Genomic DNA, 17,933 nt, shown 5'->3' with positions numbered 1-17,933 from the left:
GTGCCCCAACTCCAGCCTCCTGAGCACTATGGGGCTGGCAACCACTGGACAATGAGGGTAGGGGTGGGGGAACGCCATTCAGGCTGCTCCGTGGAGGCTTCACCACCAGGTTGGGTTTGCTGGGAGGGCTGTGGGTCAAGGCTTGTGAGCATGAACCAGCCGCTTCCTCTGTACCATCTGTATGAGTGCCCCAGAGGCCACCGGGGCCCTGATGGTCTCCAGCACCAGGAAGGACTTGCTGCTGGTTGGCTTGGACTCTACAGGCAGTTGTGACTCTTGAGACTTGTGAGTCTGAATCAGCTCTGGCTGTCTTACCCTAATCAATTGCTGCAGCGCCTCTAATACTGTCTAACAGTTCACCTTCAGTACATGCAGGCTGGCCTCATACTTGATCCTGCAATTGACCACTACCTGCAGTGAAGCTGATACTCTCCATGATGACTAGCTGGGCCTTGTCTGTCCACTTCTCATCCTTCCTCCAGGGCCCATGGTCAGTGGGGTAGACCTTCAGCCCATCCAGTTCAAAGAGCTGGCCTGTAATAGGCACCTAGCTAACAAAGTGGAACACTTCCATGGTCCGCACTGCACTATGGCCATTTTGCTTTTCGAGAAGGTGGCATGGCTCAGGCCTGTTATGGCTACTTTGTGCCTTGACCAACTCGGGGGCATTGCCAATTGCATATTCTTTGCTCTCAGGGATGAGCATGACCATATTTTGGGTTTTCAGGGCCAAAACTGGATAAATTATAACTTGTGATTTAGAGCTGTAAAGACAGTTTTATTAGAGAAGCAGGACCACTATGAATCATTTAAAATAAAGAGTTAAATATAAAGATTAGACCATATACAATTTGTACGTGCTTTTGGAGTAGTATAGTCAAGCATGTTACAGGGCTCAACATCCACTGGCTCAGAAGTTGGAGTAGCTGAAGGGTAAGATCAGGTGGGAGCTGGAGTATCTTGGGGCCCAGGGTTGGCACATCCTCATGCATGAGCTGTCCCTGTGTCTTGCACCCTGCCTTGATCTTCAGAACATAACAAACTTTGCTGTACCTTCATATCTGCTCTTTAAGTCTCACACAAAATGTCTTTTATTATCCACTGCTACCTAGGCCCCATGCAAGAAAGAAGACAGTTCTGGGAAATGCAATGGAATGCAGTTCCTGCTTTGCTAAATGGGTGGGGTTCAAAGCCACCACCACAACGTCCTGATAATATTATACACACTCCTCTTTTGTTTTTATTTATGTGCTCATTTGGGTACTTTAGACTAATGAACCCTAGTGAATGACCATCCAAAGTGAGAACTAGAATAGTAACAATAACTTGTATTGAGCTATGAACTCCTCCTTTATCCCATAGTCTGTTTTTTTTTCTACCAGAGATAATCACTACTCAAAACTTGTTTAACATTATCTTATTTCTAAACAATAAAGTTTTACCTATACATATCCTAAAGAGTATGTTTTTCTTTTTGTTTTAGTTGTTCTAAACTACATAAAAATGTTATGCTATGTAGAACCTTTTGGCACTTTTTTTGCTCAATGCATATTACATAAGATTTATCCATATTGTGTGTGGCCACATAAAATTAAATTATTTAATTTTAAAATAGCTGTATAGTAATATTCCAGTGGGTAAATGCAACTATAATTTATAGGTTCCTTTTCTTGTCTATGGGCATTTGAGTTGTAGTTCCAGGTTTTTGGTATTCTGAATGGTGCTGCTATGAATATTGTTATATATGTCATCCGATGTAAATGTCCATATACATACTCTTACACAATCATTTAAAAGTGGAATTCTAAATGATTGTGTAGAGTGTGGGTTTGAGTGTGAGCACCCAATGTTGATTCCCAACCTGTGCCCTGAGCTTCCAGGATAAATTCCAGCCACTTGCAATCCTGGACTGAAATAAGTTGGGTAAATAATGAGCTTACTTGTTTTTATCAATGTTTAAAACTTTACGTATAGCTTACATTTATTTCAACATTTAGTATTAGAAATGTTCTGGGTCTTTATTTAGAAGTTTGGTCATATTTTTTGTGACCAGAAATATATAGTAGGAAATTAACTCATTTTTATATCAATTAGCCTATGGTCCAGTTGATCTCATTATATTTTGTTCCACTTAAGGTCACAGGTTACATGAATGCATTGGGGACATTAAGCCAAGACTTACTGTATTAAAAAAGCTTTTGGTTTTTCTTGGAGTCAATATTTTCTTCATGTAGTTCATTTGCTTTTGCTTTCTCTGTACCTGTGATGAAGTTTTTCTTCCAGACTTTCTAACCAGAGATTTCAAATTCCTCCTAATGTAGCCAATCACGTCAGGTTTGGTTACTTACTTTCCACTGTTGTCAACTGCCTTCCTTTTGTAAGCTAAAAATAAAGTCCTAAGCCCCCCCCCCCACTGACTAAACAGACCTCCTCTTGGCCAAGGAGACCAGAGAGAAACCTTAAAAACTGAGTTACTGGTCGTTACAGACATGCTTCATTATACCCTTTCCCTTTTGGGGTTTAGACACAAGAACTGACCAATATTAATGTTAAAATAAGAGATCATAAGACTGACAGAATGAACTCTTTGTGGCTATAAGATATCAAATTACAAACAAGAGCTAAGGTCCTTAACAAGGGTTAAGTCATGTACCCTTACACTTAAAGAGTTAATTCTGTTCTAACTGCTTGGGGAAGGTTTTACGATTTATGACTTACATATGGTCCTTGAGTAAGGAATCTTAGTCAAGGAATCATGAGTAAGGAACCATGAGTTCCTCAAATTGTTGATGTACTGATTAATATGTAACCTACTGGGCAGTGCCTGTGGCTCAAAGGAGTAGGGTGCTGGCCTCATATACTGGAGGTGGCGAGTTCAAACCAAAAACTGCTAAAAAAAAAAAAAATGTAACCTACTGACATTAAAAAGCACTCTGATTTGTTTTTAAATTATAAAGTGGTGCTGATTTATTTCTGAATCATGAAATTGTACAGATTGTCTTGGGCATAAAATATTTTAGCCTGTATGTTATCACCTGTGCCAATGATTATTACCTCTGTATTGTACCATTCAATGTAAAAAGGCAACTCTGATATGAGGAGTTTACCCCCGTTTTCCTAAATTTTCTTGCAAAAGCATTCCAACAGTCTTCAGAACTCACCATATATTGTTGATGTCTTCCTGGGTCAAACCTCAAATTAAGCTTTCAATGAACCTTTATCAAATTATTTCTGCCTCAGAAACCTTAATTTCAGTCAGCACTAATAATACATTTTCCTCTCCAATTTGGACTTGCCATCCTGAGAATTCCCTTTTCTCCCTATTTCTCTCCCATTTTCCCAGATCCCATGCTATCTTCTTTTTTCTTAATTCTTCATTTTGGAACAGCACATTTTCCACTAGCTTCCTGATAAGGGGTATAAGAGAGTTACATATTTGGGGGGATTGCGAATGTTTGAAAATAGCTTTATTTTCCATTCATGTGTGATTGATACATTGCTGGATATAGAATTCTAAGTTGAAAATAATTTTCTCTCAAAAATTTTAAGACAATGTTTTATCATCTTCTAGCATCCATCGTTGCATTTGTTAAATCTGGTACTATTCTGATTATCAGTTTTTTGACTCACTTTTTCTTTCCCTTTCTTGAAGTTTCTAGGATCTCCTCCTTATTCATAGTACTCTGAACTTTTATAATGCTGTATCTTATTGTGGGTCTTTTCTCTTTTATTTTGACAGGTACTTAGTAAGGTCTTGCAATCTTGTGTCCTTCGGGAACATTCGTGCCCTTCAGTTTTGAGAAATTTACTTTTTTTTTATTTAGAAATCTCTCTTCTCTATTTATTTTTTATTTTTATTTTTATTTTTTGAGACAGAGTCTCAGTTTGTCACCCTTGGCAGAGTGCTGTGGTGTCACAGCTCACAGCAACCTCAGACTCTTGGGCTGAAGCAATTCTCTTGCCTCAGCCTCCCAAGTATCTGGGACTACAGGCACCTGCCACAACACCCAGCTATTTTTTTGTATGTGGCCAGCACCTTAACTGCTGAGCTACAGGCGCCGAGCCTCTCTTCTCTATTTAATCTGTTCTCTTTTGCTAGAACTCCTATTGAAAGTTGAACTTCTTAGATTGATCCTCTAATTTATTTTCCCCCCTTTGCATTTTTATTCTCTCTCTCTCTCTTTCTGTTTCTTGGAGATGTTCTCAACTTTAATATTCAAACTTTCTTTTGAATTGCAAGTTTCAGTGATCATACTTTTTGTTTCAGATTAATATGAGTGTACTAATGATTAGGTTACATTGTTTGCATTTGTTAGGCAAACTTCAAGTTGTAGTTGAGGCCTTTACCTAGAGGGTGTTCTATATACCCTTTTATTGTGCCCATTAGGTGTGAGTTTATCAATACTCCTCCCTTCTCTGCCTCCTCTTTCTCTCCTCTCCCCTCCCCCCACTTGAATTTAATTGTGTTTTTTTTCTCGTGTGAGTATGAAGTTGTTTATCTATTGGTCTCATTAATATTGAGTACATTGGATACTTGTGCTTCCATTTTTTTTGATACTTTACAAGAAGAATGTTCTACTCCATCCAGGTAAATACCAAAGATGCAAAGTCTCCATCTTTTTGCAGCTGAATAGTACTCCATAGTATACATGTACCACAGTTTATTAATCCACTCATGGGTTGATGGGCACTTGAGTTGATTTCATGTCTTCACAATTGTAAGTTAAGCTGCGATGAACATTCTAGTGAAAATGTCTTTATGGTAAAATAATTTTTTTTTTCTCTTGGATAGATACCTAGTAATGTGATTATAGGACCAAATGGAAGGTCTCCTTTTAGCTCTTTGAGAATTGTCCATAATTCTTTCCATAGAGGCTGTGTTGTTTGCAATCCCAGCTGCAGTATAAGAGTGTTCTCTTCACATCCGTGCCAGCATCTGCGGCTCAGTATCTCTTTCTTTTTTTTTCTAAATCCAGCTCTTTAATTGCTGTGATATCTTGCCATATCTCTCTGAGAATATTAATGTATGCATGAGGTATACTGCTTCCACCAGAATCTGTGGCACATTTGTGGCCTGAAGAGGCAGAAAATGAGAAGAAACTTGTCAGCTAGTAGTCCTGGCTGAGTTCTGGGAGCTGGTGGAAGGGGATTCTTACCATGTAGTGGGTAGATTTGCTTATTATTAATCCCTCTGCTTTCCCTGCCATCCTTCACAGTGCTCAGTATGCTCCATTTCTCCAGAAAATAAATCCCTTTCACCTTACAGGAGATGTAATACCTGAATAACTGCAAAAGAGATGGGGAATTGCTCCTTAAAAGACTAAATTGACTCTTCCATTTTCAACCCCATGGTTTACTCCCTGCCCTTGATGCCTGGCACTTCCAGTTCTAAACACTTTCTGGGTTTTGTTGAAATCAGCTTTTTCGCCCCACTGATGGATTCCTCGGGATGGCCACTTCAGCTACCAGTCCTTTGTCTACTTTTCTGCTTCCAAAAATTGATATTTCTTTTGGAGATTTTTTCTTTTGCTCTTTTTGCCAGAGGAAGCAGAAATAAATACATTGGTTCAATCTGGTGTGCTTAACCAGAAGTGTTAACCAAGTCTTTTTATTTTCCTTACATCCTCTGTTACAAATAATTAGATTAGTCATAACCCTTGATTGATAATGTGTTATTAGCACCTGTTTTTGTATGGTCGTTATTTGCTCATTTTAATTATATAATTACTATAAAGAACAGCTATCATCCTTATATCTAACTTGAGAACTAAGATGTTACCCATAGCTGACACCAGCTTTGGTGCTCATCCTCCATCCCATGACCCCACTTCCCCACAACTCCAAGATATCACTTTCCTGAATTTTTGTATTTAGTATTTAAATGCTTTAAAATATATATGTATATAACTTTGTATATACTTATGCAATGGATTGCCATGGCAACTTTATAGAAAAGAGGATCCTACTATACATGTTGTCTTCATGGGTATGATTTTTCACTCAACATCATTACTAAAATGTTTTCATTGTTCAACATTGTAGTTCATTCATTTTCCCTGCTAAACAATATACCATCATTTGTTTATCCATTCTTCTGTTGATTATCATGTAAGTTTGTCTTGTTTTAAATATTACAAACTGTGCTGTGTGAACATTTTCATAAATGTCTCCTATTGTACCTAGAAGTACAATTGCTGCATTATAGGATACACAAACATTCAGCTTCACAATATCATGCCAGATTATTTTGGCTAAGTGGTAGTACAAATTTTCACTCTCATCAGCAAAGTACAGGAGATTCTGTTGTCCCTCATCCTCTCCAACACTTGTCAGACTTCTTAATTTTTGCCAATTGAATGGGTGTAAAATGGCATCTCACTGTAATTTTGATTTTTCATTTCCCTGATTGCTAATGAGGATGAGCATCTGTTCATATGGGTATTGGCCATATGTGTTTCCTCTTCTGTGAAGTGTCTGTTCATGTCTTCTGCATATTTTCCTGTTGACTTGTTTGTTTTGTCTTATTATTGATTTGTAGTTCTTTCTATACCAATCTGTTGTCAATCACATGCATTGCCAAATATCTTCTAGTTTATGGCTTATTCTTTCATTTTCTTTAAGATGGACTTTGGATGAATAAAAGTTCTACATTTTAATCTTGTAAACTTTTATTGTCAATGCTTTTGTGAATAATTTAAGAAATCTAGCTGAGCACGGTGGCTCACCCTGTAATCCTAGCACTCTGGTATGCTGAGGTTGGTGGATCGCTTGAGCTCAGGAGTTCGAGATCAGTGTGAATAATAGTGAGACCACTTCTTGGTGTGTGCCACACCTTTTGGGGGCAAGACATGATTGTAAGAGGGACTTTACCTAACAAATGCAATCAGTGAAACCTGAAAAAAAAAAAATAAAGAGTGAGACTCCTTCTCTACTAAAAATAGAAAAACAACTCAGGTGTTGTAACAGGTGCCTGTAGTTCCAGCTACTGGGGAAGCTGAGGCAAGAGAGTCACTTGAACCCAAAAGTTTGAGGTTGTTGTGAGCCATGAAGATGCTACAGCACTCAACCTGGGATGACAGAGTGAGACTCTGTCTCAAAAAAGAAAAGAAAAAGAAATCTATGCTGCTCATTTACCTGTTCCTGTTTGCTCTCAGATTCATTCTCTGCACTCTCTCTGCTATGCTCATTGAATCACTAGGGGCTGCCAGTTAGGTTTGGCCAATGGAGTGAACTGGCAGGACATTAAAGAACAAGAAGAAGGAGAAGCCAGGGTATTTTCTTTTCTTCTGTTTCTGCTTTGGGAGGCATCTCTGGCAGTGGCCATTGACTCCTCCATAGTTCCAGCTCCTGCTAGACTACACTGTCTCTGCCCCTATTGAGTAGTATCATCACAGGTATCAAATACTTCCCCATTCTAAGGTGAAAAAGATACCTATCTACAGTTCAATCTAAAAATATAAAGCTTTTCCTTTGAGATTTAAATCCATATGAAGTTAATTGTTTGGTATAGTGTAAGATAGTGCTCAAATTTCATTTTTTCACGTGGATAGCCATCTTTTCCCAGCCCCACTAGTTGAATAATCCTTTTTTTTCCCTACTGATCTATCATGCCCCCTCTCTCATATGGCAAATGGCCATAAGCTGTATGTCTGAATCAGTTACTGGTCTCTTTATTCTGTTTTATTGGATTATTTACATCTATTTTTTCCTGCATTAATTCCATTCTGGGTTTTCTTAGCTTTATTTTTTTAATTGAAAAATAATAATTGTATATATTTATGGGCTACATTGATATTTTGATACATGCATACACTGTGGAATGATCAAATCAGAGTAATTAGCATATCTATCATCTCAAATAGTTATATCTTTGTGAGAAAATGTAAAACCCTCTCTTTTGGTTATTTTGAGATATACAATATACAATATACGGTAGCATTGCTATTGATGATAGTCAACTTGCTGTGGAATAGAACACCATAACTTACTTTTCCTAACATAACTTTTTAGCCGTTGACCAATAGCTCCACTTTCCCCATCCATACCTCCTTCTCTAGCCCCAATCAGGGCTCCAATAACCACCGTTCTACTCTTTACTTCCGTGAGTTCAAGTTTTTAAGATTCTGTGTACATGTACAATCATATGGTATGTATTTCTGTGGACTTGGTTTATTTTACTTAATATAATGTCCTCTAGGTTCATCCATATTGTTGCAAATGACAGAATTTCCTAGGTTTTTTAAAGGCTGAATAGTATTCCATTGAGATATACACACACACACACATATATATGTACTATATATATACATACATACATATATATACACACATATATACATAAAATCACATTTTCTTTGTTTATTAGCCTATAGATGACCATTTAGGTTGAATCAATATCTTGCTATTGTGAATAGTGCTGGGATAAACATGGGAGTGCAGACATTTCCTAAACATACTGATTTTATTTCCTTTAGAGATGTATCTGATAATGGGAATGAATGTTGAATCATATGTTAATTCTATTTTTAGTATTTTAGGGAACCTCCATACTGTATGGGTCATCACAAAAGTTTTGAGATGCACAAAAATTAAGAAAACTACAATATACCTAGACAAGAACAAATGAAGCCCTCCCAGGAATACCAATAAGCTGAACAAGTTGAAACTTGCGTGGGTGAAAGGACGCTGTCAACTGTGTTTCTTAGAAGTAAAATAACATACTATAGCACAGTCACTCTCAAAACTTTCATAGTGACCCCCCACATATTTTTCCAAAATGGCTGTACTGATTTGCAATACCACCAACAGTATATAAGGGTTCCCTTTTCTCCACAACCCCGTTAACATTTGTTATCTTTCATCTTTTTGATCATACACAACCCGATGGGTGTGAGGTGTTATCTCATTGTAGTCTTAATTTGCATTTTTCTGATTATTAGAGATGTAGAGAATCTTTTCAAATACCTATTGCCCATTTGTATGTCTCCTTTTGAGAAATGTCTATTCAGATTTTTGCCTGTGTTTTTATAGGGTTATTTGTTTCCTTGTTATTGAGAATTATGAATTCCTTGTATATTTTGGATATTAGTCCTTTATTTGATATCTGATTTGCAATTTTTTTCTCCCAATCTGTGGTTTGACTTTTCATTCTATTGTTTCCTTTGCTGGATAGAAGCTTTTTTAGTTTAATACAATCTCATTTATCCCTTTTTGCCTTTGTTGCTTGTGCTTTTGGGGTCATATCTAATAAATCTCTATGTGTAGATATCCAGGTTCCCCAGTCCCATTGAAGAGATTGTCCTTTCTCCAATGTATGTTCTTGCTTGGCACCTTTGTTGGAAATCAGTAGATTGTAGTTGTATTGAAGTAGTATGATACCTCCAGCTTTGCTCTTTTGGGTCAAGATTTCTTTGGCTATTTGAGATCTTTTGTGGTTCCATATGAATTTTAGGAGTTTTTCACTATTTCTGTGAAGAATGACTTTGGAATTTTGATAAGAATTACACTGAATCTGTAAATTTTTTTGGGAGGGATAGTATGAATATTTTAACAATATGAATTCTTCTAATCCATGACCATGTGATACCTTTTCATTTATTTAAATCATCTTTAAACATGTTGACTGCCACACACACACACAAAGAAAAATTTTCCGTGGGATCACAGTGTTTTATTATGAAAAGAGAATAAAAACTTTAAAAACAAAAGGGACCACAGCTACGGTGCATCTTACAAGAGTACATGTGAAATTTACTAGGTGTGGAATATAAATGTCTTAACACAATAACTAAGAAAATGCTGTGAAGGCTATGTTGACCAGTTTGATGAAAGCATTTCAAATTGTATGTAAAACCAGCACCTTGTACCCCATGATTGCATTAATGTACACAGCTATGATTTAATAAAAAAAGAAAAAAATACCCAAAATGATCCTAAAGCACACATCAGTAAAAAAATAATCTAACAACTTGAAAATTAGTAATGTGAAAACTGGAAAAATAGTCCATAACTCCTGTGGCAGTTAATGTGTTAATTTTTTTCATCAATGTTTTATAGCTTTTAGGGCACAGATCTTTTATTTTCTTTATTGAATTTACTCCTAAGTATTTGAATATAGTGAGGCTTGATATCTTGTAGAGCAAATCCTCTCTCCTTATTCTTTTTATTTGGGAATGTCTTGAGTTTGGGGGAGGGGATATGCCTTTCCATATACATTTTAGAGCTAGCTTGTCAGGTTCCATGAAAAAATGTAGAATTTTGGTTACCATTGTCATTCAATATATAGATCAATTTTAAAAGAACTGACATATTTGCTATATTATGTATTTGTAGTCAAAAACATGGGCTCTATCTTTGTTTAGATTTTCATAATGTCTCTTAATAAAGTTTTAAAATTTCCTACAGATAAATCTTACACATCTTTTGTTATATTTATTCCTCAGTATTTTATGGATCGATTTCTATTATTTATTTTTTTTCCAAGCCAAACTGTATCCAGCTTTATTAAAGATACTTTTCATAAACAGTCATGGTATTTCAGGCAGGACATGGGCAGACGATCATTAACAGCATACAACAACTTTCAAACTTCCTTCTTCAATGTTCTACCAAAAATCAGAAAGCCACTATAAAACCCAATGAAATCTTCATTTGATGCTCTGAACAGGGAAGTTTAGAGTGAGAGCTGACATTTCACATTTTGCATGTTGTTTAACAACTTTTCACAAGCCGACCCTGACTTTCAGGAAATGAAATGAAAATGGCAGAATTTATCTGAAGATCCAACAATCTGCAAATGGAACTGCTGCTCTTTTGAGGGATGCCATCTCAGTGGTATTATTGAAAAAGTCCAGATTCCTTCATATACTGGTAACCAATTATTGGGGGTCAGGTCCCAGGAGGTGACTGGGTTTAAAGGAGTTAAGACTATGCTGAAGGCAGAGGGAGGAAAGGACATAAAAACAAATTAGATTTTCCATACCACAAGGCATTTGTGCCAAGGTGGCTGTGTGTCAACATCAGGGAATCCCTCCTCCTGGGAGCCAAGAGGAAGTCTCTCAAAACTAGAGGGAAAAGACATTTTCCCTCATATCAATCTAGCTTTGGAGACATTCTATTAGCGACATATGCCCCTTCCCCAAGAAACAATGAAGTGTTCTGTGTGCTAACAACATGGCTTAAAAAAAAAAAAGTACAACAAAATTCTGCATTTTTATAAAACTTGATAAAAAATAGTATTTCAAACTGTAGAGTGACCAGAAGTACACAGTTATCAAAAATGCACACACTTCACTTGGCGTCCCCAGCACCTGCAGCTTTCTGTGCCTGGTCTGTTTTGGCATCTCCATTTTCTGCAGGGTTTTCCCCCCCCTTGCCAGCGTCAGCTTTTCCCTTTTTCCCTTTGGGCACCTTCTCTCCCTCCTTTGAGGGGGCCTTTTTAGGCTTGGGCTCTGGCTTTGGAGGAGCAGGTTTAGCAGACAACCTTGTGGATCTTCTCTGCGGTTCGTCCTTTGCCTCGGCTTTATCTCCTTTGGCATCCCCTTTCAGCCTTTCCCTTGGGCTCCATGGTGGCAACGGCGGCGGGACGTAGGTGCTGTAAGCGGGGATGCAGCGACGCGCGAGCTTTGGTCGGTCCGGGGATCGTTCTCGCCTCCTCTTCTTCACACTGCTCCTCTATTTCTATTATTAATAGTGGTATTTTTAATTTAAGAAAACATTTTCCAATTGTTGTTGTGGTATAAAAATATTGTTTTCTATATGATAATTTTCTATTTAGTCGTGTTGCTAAACTCTTTTTCCCTCTCCTAATTTGTCTGAGAGCACACTAGGATTTTCTACATAGGCAATCATGTCATTCAAATGATAATTTTACATATACTTTTCCAATCCTTTCCATTATAGTTCTTCTTTTTAATTTTAGATGTTATTTTCCTGCTGGGAACTTTAGTAGAATGTTGAATAGATGTCATGATTTGGCATGACTGTCTTGCTCTTGATTTAAAGGAAATACTCCTTTTTCACAGTTAGGATATTTGTTTTAGTTATTTTTGTAAGTGATTTATTGGGTTAAGGAAGTTTCATTTTGTTTTTAGTTTATTAACAGCTTTAAAAATATGAATGTGCATTGCATTTTTTTCAGTGCTTTTTTTGTATCTCTTAAGATGATCATAAGGTTTTTACTTTTTTGACCCATTAATGTGTTGAATAAAGTTTATAGATTTTTAAATATTAAAACATCCCTGTATTCCTGAAACGAATAAAATTGGTGAAGGTCTTCTTTATAAACTTTGATATTTCATTTTTTGAGGTATTTTGTTTAGATTTTCCCCCCATAAATAGGCCTGTAACTTTCACCTATACTATGCACTTATATTAGCCTCATAAGAATGCATGAGAGAATATTTTCTCTTTTTCTTTGTCTTCAATAGTTTGAATAATGGTAGAACAATTTGTTCCTTGTCAGTCTGGTATAAAATTCCAGTGTTTTATTCATGGGAATGTTTTTAAACCAATTTATTTAGTAGTCATAGTACTATGTCAACATCCACATCTTTGCCACGGCCTTGTGGTAAGAGGAGTGTATTTATCTGCTCCTTGATTTTGAACTTGCCATGTGACTTGCTTTAATAAACATGATGCCACCAGAAAGGCTTAAAATCTGCTACTTTGCTACCTTTGTTGGGCCTGCCTCCTTCTCCTTCTCCCTCTCCCTCTCCTGTTCTTCTTCAGAAGGGGCCTTGCTGTATTTTCCAGGCTGGTCTCAAACTAGAGCTCAAGAAATTCTCCTACCTCAGGCTCTGTAATAGCTGGGACTAGAGATGTGCACCATCACATCTGTCCAGGATTGCCATACTGTACACCAGTGATCCTCAGTGGGAAAAGCTTGTCCCAAGTAGGCACTTCTCCTTCAGCCTTGCCCCAGAATGATCAGCTAGTGAATATACCTGAGCTCAACTTGTAGCTTGGAACTCAAACATAACCAACCCACAGCATGAAGCTAAGGCAATCAGATGAGACCAACCTAAACCAGTGAAACCACAACTGATCTACAGATCCCCAAGTGTGACGATAAATGCTTATTGTTATTAGTCGTTGATTTTTTGGAGGATGGCAATAGATAACTAATACAATGATAATAAGGCTTTCTATTATTTCATCAGCCAGTTTAATAGGGAATTATTTTCTAAACAATACATCCATTTCACCTAAATATTGAAATGTATTGATATAAAGTTGTTCAACATATTCTTTTATTATATTGTATTTTATTTATTTATTTTTTATTGTTTGGGATTCATTAAGGGTACAAAGAATTAGGTTACACTGATTGCCTTTGTTAGATAAAGTCTCCCATATAATTGTGTCCTTTCCCCAAGAGGTTTTACTCCATTCAGTGCTATACCCTGTGACCCCTTTTCCCCCTCCCTACTACCCTCTCCCTGCTCCCTCATTCCCCTCCCCCCTTTGTATTAGCTCATCTACTGCCTTCATATTAGAATTGAGTACATAAGATTCTTGCTTCTCCATTCTTGCGATGCTTTACTAAGAAGAACGTGTTCCACCTCCATCCAGGTTAATACAAAAGATGTAAAGTCTCCATCTTTTTTAATGGCTGAATAGTATTCATGGTATACATATAATTTTCATTATATCTGACACCACGGTTAAGAAAAAAGTCCTCACAAAAGCAATATGCAGCCCTCAGGCTGCAGGTTGGACACCCCTGCCTTAAAAAGAATCTAGGTGCTACCACAATCTTGCCTTGTCAACCAAGTGCCATAATCACTTCCTTCCTGTCACATCGGCTTCCACTTGCACTTCATCCTGGTTATAGGTTGGCGATCATGTGGGTAATCATGACACTCCTGAATGCCATGGATTACCCACAGACTGTTTCATCTTGGCAAAAAGACTATCTCTGCACTGCTCCAAAACATGGCCAATTCAAACCCAGAATCCTATTTGGGGAATTTGTTTCCTGGGGTTATTTCTGATTGTACTAGACAGGGTCCCAGTGGGAAACAAATGGTAGGGGAGGGAAAAAAGGGTAATTTTTCTTTGTTTGTTTTTAGAGCCAGGGCCTTGCTCTGTTGCTCAGGCTGGAGTGCAATGGCACAGTCACAGCTTACTGCAGTCTTGAACTCCTAGGTTCAAGTGATCCTTCTGCCTCAACCTCCTGAGAAGCTGGGGTTATGGGTGCATACCACCATGGCTGGCTAATTTTTCTTTTTTTTTTTTTTTTGATAGAGATGGAGTCTTGTTATATTGCACAGGCTGGTCTCAAACCCCTGGGCTCAAGGGATCCTCCCATCTCAGCCTCTCAAAGTTCTGGGATTACAGGCCAACATGTCCTGCTGGAAAGAGGATAATTTTAAAAGGTATAGTGCAAAAACCTGGGACTTAGTAACAGCTGACCTGTTAGCATATGTAGGCCTTAGGTTTTAGTGGAGGGAGCAGTTCCTAGGACCCAGTTGTATAAAGAATTGTATAGAGTCATTTGTCTCAAAGAGGAAGAGGCCTTCATTCAGTCAAGAGACCCATCAGCTCAGTGTGACCTTGCAGGGATGGAGTCAGGAATAAATACCATGACCTGATTCTTTGTCCTTCCTCCAGTCTCCTTCTGGGATATCTCATTGATTCAACTCACCTGGGAAACAGAGGTCAAGAGAGCAACACTGATGAAGTTCCTACAAGTCAGCCTTCTGAGGCAGCCAGCAGGTGACAAAGGGTAGAGAGTGGAACAGGAGAGGTAGGCAGGAAAGCAAAGACACCCAGCTCAGGTACTTCTGGGCTCTTTAACATCTGGAAATGGCTGCATTTTCCATTCTCAAAACTGGTCTGAGTGGATATAAATTTTAGCATGCAATTATTTTTTCCTTGGACATTTTACAGAGAAGTGACCAACATGTAGAGAATATTTTATAAATACTTTATAAAATTTTATAATGAATATTTTGAAAATAAAGTTACATTTAGCTACAATTTCCCATTTTTTGTATGCATAGCAACGTTATGGGTGGTTTTTGGGACACCTTGCTTGCGCATAAACATTGTTTTCTAGCAGTTAATATTAGAGAAGAAAGAAGTCTCACTCTTATCTGATTTTCTTTCCCTGTGGATAATTTTGATTTTCTTTTGGGAAGCAAGTAGGACTTTCTCTTCGTTTTTGGGATTCAGGAATTTCCCCAAGGTATGGTTTAGTGTGAGGTTATTTTTGTTTTTCCTTGCAGCACTCAGTGGGCTTTTTCTACATGGAAACCCAAATCTTTTCCTCTTTCTTTCCTAATTCCCATTAGCTTGTCATTTTGCTCAGCACTCCGTGATCATTCCTTGCAGTGTTCTTCAATTAATATGTCCTGTTTCCACAGCAGCCAATCTGCTAGTCAGTACCTCATTTGTATTTTTATTTTGTCAATCATGTTGAATATTTCTAAGGGTTTTTTTCTTGTTCTCTAATATTTTTCATTTTTCACAGTGGCCTGCAGGAGAACATCTGCATATCCTCTCAATTCTCAGGGAGCATACAAATTAGATTTTAGAAAGTTCTTTACTGGCCCAAGTGCAGTGGCTCATTCCTGTAATCCTAGCACTCTGCGAGGCTGAGGGAGGATCCTTTGAGCTCAGGAGTTTGCGACCAGCCTGAGAAAGAGCAAGACCTCATCTCTACTAAAAATAGAAAAATTAGCAGGGTGTGGTGGCAGATGCCTGTGGTCCCAGCTACTCAGGAGGCCGAGGCAGGAGGATCACTTGAGCCTAGGAGTTTGAGCTGTGAGCTTTGATACCACCACACTCTAGCCAGGGTGAAAGAGTGAGACTCTGTCTCAAAAGACAAAAAGTTCTTTTCTGTTTGGTTAATTAACTCTTTCACTGGTTCAAACTAATGTTTCAGATCAGTTTTGCTGTTTTTTTTTTTTTCAGGGGGGGAATTTCTGCTGACTCTCCCCATGTATTTAGTGATTGTTTGTTGTTTGTTTATTGGAGTTGGTAGCTTGTGTTGTGTTTAATTCTACTCCCCTATTCCAGCCCCAGCTTAGGTGGCAAAGCTGTATTTTCCTCATTTTTTTTCATCATTACAAGTTGGTTTCAACAGGAAAAATATCACGATTAGCTACCATAATCCCTATTTTACTCCCTTGCGATCTTTAGTGGGGAAAAACATAAGTGGAGGGGAGTTTCTTGTCCTTTTTAGAGAGCTTTTTTAGAACTTGTCTCTCCAAAGCAGAGAAAATTAATGAGATCCATTTGAATTATCTTTATTATCCTACACCCAGGGGCTGAAGGGTTTAAAAATTTTTAAGACATTATTTTATAAATTATATACTGAATTTTGAAAATCTAGGATACTGTAGGTTTTTTCTCAGTAAAGTATCTCAAGAATGGAAAAAATATTCAATGTACTCAATGCTAATATGAAACCAATATATAGACAACTACATTTCCACATGGAGGATAAAACACAAATATAGTCTAGCAAGGGGGAGGGGGAGGAGGAAGAGGGAAGGGAGGGGGATCCCAATTGGTGGGATCTCACCTAATGTGCACAATGTCAGAGTATTCCGCACGCCCCCTGGGTGAAGGGCTCAACTATAACTTGAACTTTACCTGAGAATTGAAAACAATGTAGCTTAAACATTTGTGCCCTCATATTAATTTGAAATAAAAAAGAAAATCTATATACCGTGCAGTGGTGCTATTAACAATATACAATGAAATAAAAACCTTTTAATAAACTAAAAAAAAAGAATATATAAATGATCAAAATTGGCTTGGGACAAATAGAGATCTCAAAGTATGGGTAATACTGACAGAAATTGAAAACATTAAAGTACACTATTTTTCCAAGTAATGGTCCCTAGACCACCTACATCAGAAATTCCATTGAGTGCTTTTAAAATGAAGATTTCTGGAATTTTAGGGTTTTCTTTATTGTACTACAGGGTGACTATAATTAACAACCGTTTATTGGATATTTTCAAATAGCTGGAAGAGCAGATTTAAAATGTTCTCAACACAAAGAAATGACCAATTTTTGAGGTGATGGATCTGCCAATTACTCTGATCTGATCATTACACATTACAGCATATACATACATCAAAATATCACACTCTATCCCATACACATGTAATTATTATGAGTCAATTAAAATAAAAAGAAAAGAAAAATATGAAATTCCTGGGCTTCAGCTTGGACCACTTGGATCAGAGTCTTTAGCATAATTTGGGTCTGAATGGCCACAATAGCCCACAAGAAAAGGAAAAAAGGTACAATCAAACAAAAATTTCTAAATGAAATGCTAGCAAGTGGAATTTAGTATGATATTAAAAGAATGATGAAGCACATCTAACAAGGCTTATTTCAGATGCAGGTATCCCAGTGCCCACTTAACATCTCCTGATATCTAACAGGCATCTCAAACTCCCCACTTTTCCACCTAACCCCCTGATCTTCCCTCCCCAAACTGCTCTTCCTACAATCCTCCCCCTTTCAGTCTGTAGTGACTCTATTCTACTCCCTGGGACTCTTCTATTTTTCTCATGCCTCCCAGCCTTTCTGTTAATGAATCTTGTGGGATTTTACTGTCAAAATATGTCCAAATACAGTCATGCACCACATAACAATGTTTCAGTCAATGAGCACATGACGGTGGCGGTGGGCCTGTAAGATTACAGTCCTGGATTTTACTTTGCTTTCCTATGCTTAGACATGTTTGGATACATAGAGGCTGATCGCTGGGTTCCAGTTGCCTCAGTATTTGGTCCAGTCACATGCTGTACGGGTCTGCGGCCCAGGAGCGTTGGGGTAAGCCTTACACACAGCCTGGGTGTGGAGGAGGCACTATAGTCCAGGTTGGCATAGGGACACTCTATGCAGTTTGCACAATGGAATCATCTAAGGAAGCATTTCTCAGAACACATTCTGTGGTTAAGTGACA

The 17,933-nt window shown here is 37.8% G+C and overlaps 1 pseudogene; it reads right to left on the bottom strand.

Moving 5' to 3' along the window:
• Positions 1-11,289: 11,289 nt before the first annotated feature.
• The window catches only part of LOC111721840, a 25,858-nt pseudogene continuing 19,214 nt past the window's right edge, over positions 11,290-17,933 (bottom strand).

This window comes from Otolemur garnettii, unplaced genomic scaffold (assembly GCF_000181295.1).
Source record: "Otolemur garnettii isolate 467f Iridium unplaced genomic scaffold, OtoGar3 scaffold00190, whole genome shotgun sequence".
NCBI lineage: Eukaryota > Metazoa > Chordata > Mammalia > Primates > Galagidae > Otolemur > Otolemur garnettii.
The sequence above is the reverse complement of the archived record's forward strand: the minus strand, read 5'-3'. Positions and strand labels throughout refer to the sequence as shown.